The following is a 6587-nucleotide window of genomic DNA, read 5'->3' on the forward strand; positions in this document are numbered from 1 at the left end:
TATATATATATATATATATTTATATATACAAATATATATACATATATAATATGCAGAGAAAGAGTGTGAGAGAGAGAAAGAGGATAAACAGAGAGGGAGAGGGAGAGGGAGAGGGAGAGAAAAGGACACTGCTGCTGCCGTTGCTGCTGCTGCTGATTATTATAACGTCAACGATGATGCTGATGATGATGATGACGATGATGTTAACTTAAAAAAAGACAAGAGCCAAAGACAAGATTATTTGGCTTATTTGGAGTAAACCAATAAACTGAAGGAAAACATCTTTTTTTATTCCACTAATTCACATTCACCAACCAACTCTTGTTGCTCTACTCCTCCTTCTACTCTCACTCTTTTTTGTTTCAGTATTTTCTCACCCCCCCCTTTTACTATCTTCATGTATTTATTTCTCGGCTTCTCTCTCTGTCAAGTCAACTGTCTCCATCTTTGCCTCTCAGTCTGTTTGCCTACCTCTGTCTTTCTGCCTCTCTGTCAATCTGTCTGTCGATTTATCCATTTGTCTGCCTCTCTTTCAGTCGGTTTTTTTTTCTCGATCCCTTTTGATCGAACTTCCCCCTTTTTCCCTTCCTACGATCCCTTTAGATCGACACACCCCTATTTTTTTTTCCTCCCAAAAAGAAAAGCTCTACATTGTATTTGTCCCATCTTTGTTGAGCCCTGTGTGGCTAATAAAAGAAATGTATCTATCTATCTATCTATCTATCTATCTATCTATCTATCTATCTATCTATCTATCTATTTATCTGTCTGTCTATCTATCTATCTATCTATCTATCTATCTATCTATCTATCTATCTATCTATCTATCTATCTATCTATCTATCTATCTATCTGTCTGTCTGTCTATCTATCTATCTATTCCCTATATAGGAACTAGTGGAAACGTAGAGAACTTCTCACTTACCACAGGCTTTCCTATTTTTTGCTTTATAGGGATTGTTTCTGTTTTTAGGCTCCACATTCGAATTACCTCTGTTTCCAGATTTTGGTATTTTGAGAGTTTCTCCGTTTCTTTTACAGATACATTGTCTTCTATTGGCACTGATATATCGATTAGAAGGTATTATTATTATTATTATTATTATTATTATTATTATTATTATTATTATTATTATTATTAATTTTTTGTCGTTTTTTAAAAAAATAATTTGAATACTTGGTAGTTATTTTTTATGTTTATTTTAGTTTCGCCTAAAAGCAGATACGTATACAAAGAATTACACACACACGTACACACAATCATACACACACATACACATACACGCTTGCACACACACACACACACACACACACACACACACACACACGCACACACACATACACGCATGCACACGCATGCACACACGCAGAAATTAAAATAACAATGGAAGTCAATATCATAAATGTTCTTGACATTAAATTAATGGGTTGTTTTATGTTTTGCAAGGATGTATTAACCCCTGATTTTCGGACCATAGTAACGGGTGGGGTGACTCTCAACTTCTTGATAGTGGTGGTGGTGGTAGTGGTGTTGACGGCAGCGGTGACGATATTGCTAGGAAAGACAGGCAAGTAGGATAAGAGAGGAGATGAGATGTTTAACTCTATGTAGTTGTATAATGATCTTTTTAATGTGTTGCAATTAGTGAGTTCTATTTTGAGCTGTTTCCAGGCTTTATTACATGAAATAGCGAATAATAGAAACAATTATACATCATACAATAACAGCAAACCCCATACGAACAAACATATGAAATGAAAATATGTACGCCCTCTATCGTGAAGAACATTCGAAGCGAAGTGTTGCTGTTGCCAATGCTGCCGTTGCTGCTGTTGCTGCCGTCGCTGCTGCTGCTGCTGATACTCATGTTGTTCATTGACTGAGCTAATTAAGGATCAGATCGAAAGGTTCCAATGCTCACTTGGATGATAGGATATAGCAATTTAGTGCTGCTTTAACTATTGCTACCAATTCTGAGAATACACCTGTAGGGAAAAAAAAGAGAAAAAAAAAAAGGTAATGTAAAAGGAGAAAGGGCTCTATACCCCTTTCTTATTTTTTCTGACCAGGCTCCCGTGGTTTTATGGGTTTTTCCACGTGTAACCTTTCCTTTTTCGAAGCGCCTCCCCCTTTGGGAGTTCTACTTATTTATTTATCTATTTATTTATCTATTTATTTGTTATATCTTTCTCCGTTTTCTTCCTCTGTTTAGACGAACTTTCCTACCTTTTCGGACAAAACCTTTTGTAACCTTCATCCTGTCTTTGTCCTTATATGTTTTTAATTGATATTAGCCCTTGTGGCCAATAAGACGAATCAATTATTATTATTATTATTATTATTATTATTATTATTATTATTATTATTATTATTATTATTATTATTATTATTATTATTATATGCATGCATATATGTATGTATGCATGTATTATGTGCATGTGTGTCTGGGTGTGTATTGTGGACGCGATAGGACTTTATAAACTTCGAGAGTATGTGAAATTATGCTTCTTTGAAACGTTTGATCTGGAAGTAAATAAAGCCGTAAAGTTATATAAAATTGTATGTAAATATTGGGTTACTTATATAGCTTTACTCACTTCGAGATCCAACGTTAAAAAAAGAATTATGTGTATGTAGGGTTTAACGCTGATGATTGCAGCCTTTCTTGATATAACTAGTGGAAGGCATCCGCATACAAACACACGCATACATATACATGTGAATCTACTTCACACACACACACACACACACACACACACACACACACACACACACACACACACACACACACACACACACACACACACACACACACACACATATTTACACACGCTGTTGCCAAAATCATCTACACCTACGATAGAAAATATGAGATGACGCCGAAAACCCACGATTGATAGCATAGCAATCAATGTAACCACACTGCCAACAACACCGAGCGTGGTAACGAACGGTGTCGATGTGTCGATGACAAGTGTTTGGTCAATATACAAATCTGACTTGAGATCACTTCAACGATATACAGCTTGCCACCGAATTATTTAGTTGGACGGTAAATGTAGAGCAAATGTTATTAATTCAGCAAGGACACCTAGCGGTTATGACTAGTAAAAGGTTCCGACACGTCGCTTCCCAACGATCTGTCTTATTTCAGCTTGAGGGCTCCTACTTGAATTACGTTGAAGGCTTGACAAGTGAATTATATTACGGCGAGAGACTTCAGTTTTAGGTCTTGATACTTGAATTAGATTCCAACTTTTAAGTTTTCAATATTATTATATAGTTTCACTGAAACGAAGTTCAGCCAAGGTGAAGACAACATTTCTGCATGCATCTATTGCTTTCAAAATAGTGCTATTTCGTAATACTATCATTCCATCGCACTCTTCCTGCTTCCTCGTTCACATAAAATCTGAAGGTTTGAAGAATAATTTTTAGAAATGTCTTTAATTTAATATAGAAGCAACTCACTGTTCGTGCTCAGAATCAAATAGTTCGACTTTTTCAGATGTCATTATTAATTATTTTAAGACGTGATATTTACCATTGTTGCTATTGCTGGTGTTTCGCTGCGTTACCATATCTGATTGGATTCGAGCACACTTAATAAATAAAAAAATTCTAGGTGTGACAGTTCTGTTTTACTGACATAACTTGCTTCAAAGTACATTATCAAATTAATTGCTGGCAAGGACACAGTATCTCGTTTTGCAACCATAATACACTACCAAGTATATTATAGCTTTACAAGTCAATATTGTACCCCACCGTGTGTTAGCAATGCGATATACTCGATTTTAAGTATATTTCTATAGCACTGCAAGTTACAACGTTTCATAAACGATTAAGTCTATATAAATAATGCGATAGAAGATAGGTGAAATAGATATTGGGTGTATATGCATATTTCAAGAGTTATTACATTTTCGTCATCGTCACATCCAACCAATCAACTATCCACAAACACATGTTTAAATGCCCATTACTTTTAGTGGTGTAACACAATTGGAAAGTCTAATTTATGTATCAAACACATTCCTGACTATTGGTATGTACATATTAATTGCTGGCAAATACGCCGTGTTATCCAGTATAATACAGGTTTACAGGTCGATATTGAGTCCTATTTTGTGCTAGTAGTGCGCGATACGCTCACTTCTAAATTTATCTCTTTAAAATTTCTATAGAATTCACAGCCAGCACTGATATTAATATGTGCGTACCAGTCGCCAAGTATGTATCTAATATGTAAATTAATCTATCCATTTGTGTCAAATCACTAAAACTAGTGGATTTGTAAGCAGAATGTTCGTTGATAAAAGATGGATTGGATGTGGTACTGATGAAAGAGAAAATATACTCGAAATATGCATGTACACCCATTATCTACTTATTCTATATTCGATCGCATTTTTTACATAAACGTATTTCTGTGTGAATCATCGAAACTTGCTGTGCCGGTTCTGAATTCTGTAGAAAACCCATCGAGATAAATTTAAAGGTGATACCATCAAATTTATCTTACTTTTTTCTTCAGAGAGAAGTTTGATTTGAAAGAAATTTCTCGCATTTTCTACCCTTCTTAGTTGTTAGTTACGGTGAGATTAAGAAATTTAGACAACAGTTGTTCTTCATTTCTTACCTATTATTGCTGGTATAGCGGCAAATATTTAGTGAGGATTATAATGAGGCTGTTGATGTCACTGTTATTCCTGATGAGCGTAGGGTAGGGTTTTATTCGAAATGTTTGTTTCAACTGGCTAAAAGTGATTACTTTTTTAGATGACTTATGGTAATTTTTCAGGTCTTGTAATATTCGTACGCACGCACGCACACACACGCACACACACACACACACACACACACACACACACACACACACACACACACACACACGCACGCACGCACGCACGCACGCACGCACGCACACACACACACACACACACACACACGCTCACACACACATACACACACCTGTCTTGTTTTACATGCCTAAACACTAATGTAACCTTATAGTTTAAATGTTTCTGACAATGCTGGAAGACGGGATTCTATTCTAAGCCGAAAGACAATGCATTAGATTCCGTGTTTGACTGTTTTATTATTGTTTTTATTCCTGTATATTTGAATTTTTTCCCCATTTTCTTCTTAAGCCATGTGTGTTCTAGTCTCTTAATTATTCATGTTTAAAATATGTCCCATCTTTATGAGTTATCCTTTCATTCATTCATTCATTCATTCATTCATTCAAGAGTGTCGGACAAAATGCCTGGTGACTCTTTACGTTTCAGCTCTCTATCCTAACACTTACGAGTGTTGCTGAAAAACTCCTGGATTTGAGTAACAGAAAATTAAGGAGGATCAGTTAATTATGATTTTATTCAAAATATTCCCTTCCTAGATTCACACACTTATTGCAGCAGACCTTCCCTTTTTCTAAGCCCTATATAAGAACTCGGAATGTTGAGCTCTCAGCCAGGGCTTTTACGCTAACCTTAAACGCAGGAACTTTTCAGCATCTCTCGTACATCGTGCACATAATTTTGTTATGTTCCTTATTTCCCTCAGTGGACAGCAACCATGCCATGGCACAACCTTGAAGTGTTTTGTCGATCAATTAAATCAACACCAGTTCATACTTTGAGATATGTTATTTGTTCTATCGGTCCCTTTTAGTTGAACTCCTTGATTACGTGTACATAAACAAAACCCCTGTTGTGAAGCGGCGGGATACAGACAAAAATTCAAAAACACGCACACAGAGACACATATGCACACACACACATACACACACACACAAACTCACGTACAGTCTCACATGCGAATATTCTCACATACACGCTCATGGATAAATATATGATGAGCTTCGAAAAGGTTTCTGTTTATCAGATTCACTCTCAGAGCGTTGACCATCTCTAGGCTATAGAAGACAACTGATCTGGTGCACACTAGGACTCAACCCGGTGCCATACACACTCTCACTCTCACTCCCATACGCACACACACACACACACACACATACACCACACACACACACACATACATTACTTACTCGACTCCGTCAGTCACGAATGGCCATGGGTGAACTTAAGTCACATCTATGCACATATAGTACTTCTTGGTGTCCTACATGGGTACACACATGTGTGCATTTCTAGATATGGATATTATATGTTATATTTATTGATTTTTTTTGTTTTCTTATAAATATGTAAGTTCTAATACGTATATTAATATGAACCTGTGTATATATATATATGTTTCGCATACACACACACACGCACACACACATATACGACTTATTATGTGTGTGCGTTTATGTCTATATGTGTGTGCTTCTTCTCTCTTTGCACCGGTATGCGTATATCTGTACTGTGTTTTCTTTTATATGTATAGCCTAATCGTACGACAACTAGAATTGTGTTTGTCGACCGCTTTCGCTTTTGCTATTCATGACATAAAAAATTTATTTAAATACATATTTTCTTAAGATATATTCTTTTGTCCATGTTGTGTGTGGAGTTTATGAATGAACGATTCAACAATTCCTGTACGCATATATGCATATATATATATATATATATAT

The 6587-nt window shown here is 35.9% G+C and overlaps 1 long non-coding RNA gene across 7 annotated transcripts in view; it reads left to right on the top strand.

The window, feature by feature from the left end:
• Window positions 1–6587, top strand: part of LOC106870360 (uncharacterized) — a 248712-nt gene that overhangs the window by 77075 nt on the left and 165050 nt on the right. Inside the window, exon 2 of one of the 7 annotated variants that reach the window (XR_008265915.1) lies at window positions 1042–1081. The exons of the other annotated variants lie outside the window; for them this stretch is intronic. This is a non-coding gene — a long non-coding RNA (uncharacterized LOC106870360). The remainder of the gene's footprint in view (window positions 1–1041; window positions 1082–6587) is intronic. 7 annotated transcript variants of the gene reach the window in all.

This window comes from Octopus bimaculoides, chromosome 18, assembly GCF_001194135.2.
Source record: "Octopus bimaculoides isolate UCB-OBI-ISO-001 chromosome 18, ASM119413v2, whole genome shotgun sequence".
NCBI lineage: Eukaryota > Metazoa > Mollusca > Cephalopoda > Octopoda > Octopodidae > Octopus > Octopus bimaculoides.